Source organism: Nelumbo nucifera, chromosome 3 (genome assembly GCF_055504915.1).
Source record: "Nelumbo nucifera cultivar China Antique chromosome 3, China Antique-T2T, whole genome shotgun sequence".
Lineage (NCBI taxonomy): Eukaryota > Viridiplantae > Streptophyta > Magnoliopsida > Proteales > Nelumbonaceae > Nelumbo > Nelumbo nucifera.
In genome coordinates, this window is record NC_142651.1 from 95,514,463 (window position 1) to 95,516,556 (window position 2,094).

Here is a 2,094-nt window from a genome sequence, read left to right on the forward strand (position 1 = left end):
GATTCTAATCTGACGCACATGAACGGTCCTATCATGCGTGGGTTCCACGTCAACTTGAAGACCATTGTCGTTTTCTTACGATTATAATGGTACTACCGTGATTTACTTTTAACGATAGGGGTATTTTCGAAAGATGCGCCAGGTACGGATATATTTTGATTTGATGAGAGCGCTCGGGTTTTCGCGGAGTTTTTACCCGCTTACGACAAGCGGGAAAGCTGGTACCAAAGTTGCATGGAAAGACGGAACTACCCTTATTTAATGGCCTAACCGGATAAAAATGAGACTGATGATTCTCTCTGTCCCGTTGGAGTCTGAAGTCTGATATCTGATTTTCTGAACCCTGTAAATTGGCCCCAGCCCCAGCCCCAGCCCCCAGGGCACAGAAGTGCAGAGGTATAAGTTGGAGCTCCAATGGATTTGGGTCTGATTCGGGACTGGATGGACCGGTTTTGAACCAACAATTACTTGTTAATTAAACCAACAATTACTTGTTAATTAAACCAACAATTAATCGAGGTAATGGGGGCTGACCCGATGAGACGGATCGTACCTGACATCTATAATTAGGGCCCGTTTGGTTTGCATAAACAGGGGTCTATAATCAGGATCTGAGTCTCATTTCGATTCCAACTAACTATTTAGTTGGACAGAATGGGAATCCTATTGCCATTATTCCTGGTGGAATGTCATTCTCCCATTCTCTCCCCCTTCTTTGGGAATGAAATTTCATTCTAGGTGATTCCAATTCATGTTTAAACCAAATAAACTATGAAAATAGACTGCTCCGGTTAGATTCTGAGAGATTTTGATTCCAATTTCGAATCTAATTCCAACTGAAATCTAAATGGACCCTTTATTTTTGATAAAACAATTTATAACGTTACTTTTTTATAATATAACCTTAGACTCAGTTTGGAAAGAGTACAAATACAAACATGTAGAATGCAAAACCTTACATTTTATATTATTTTGTATATATTTGTAATATACATATTTGTATTTATACTCCTTCCAAACTGAACCTTAATTAAAACACAACAAACGGTTTGACAATGCAGGTATTTTAATAAAAAAAATCATCGTATATATTGTTTACAAATTTATCCTTTTAAACATAAAAATACATCAAAAATGCAAAAATAAAATAAAATCTTTATTTACATGATTGATTTGGATCAATAACAAGGGTTTCTAACGAAATTATAATGAGCTTGGATCTGCTGACCACAATATTGCATTTGCACATTAAAAATGTCTCTTCAACTTTATATCACCGATATTCCCATTGTGTGGCTCGGTGATGAACATGGGGTCAATAATGTGTTGTGATAATAAGATCCAAATTCTAAACTCAATTATAATTGGGATATAAAACTCATAGCAAAAAACTGGCATAGCTATAGTTGTTGCAGGGTGATTCATGCACAAACTCTTGGCATAATAATTTAGCTGTCTTTATTCTATTTCAAAACATATGGGTGTCACACATGACAAAAGACCTTTAAATCAAGAAATATGAAAATTTTGTTTTCACCAAAAGTGAATTTTATAAAAAGAGGTAAAATAGTTGCAAAACTTGCAATCACTTTTTTACTTGAATCATTCAACCAAATAGAAAATTATTTAAAATGCCTGCTGACATGGCAATATTTCATAAAAAGCAACCATGATACCAAATACCGTCATAATTGATTTGGTAGGTTCGTTTTACTTAATAGGCCCGAGTGCCCGACTCAATAACAGTTCTATAGAGATGGCAATTTGACATGTCCCCGTTGGGCCCTGCCCTAGTCCCAGGTTGGGATGGATTTTTTTTTTAATTAAAAAATAAATTTGTATGTATATAAATAGGAATGACCAAGGCGAGGCAGGGTAAATTTAAAGATTTATATTATCCACAAGAATGAGAATGGGATTAGGATTTTTAGCCTCATCAGAGTTCGGGGTGAACACAGAATAAGGCATTTGAATTCGGGGTCGAGTATGGGGTAGAAAAAACCTGACCCGTTCAACCCCATTGCCATTTCTATAATTTTAGCGTGAATGCAACTTGGGTTGGGTTGGGTCAGGTCGAAGATCGAGACTTGGCAC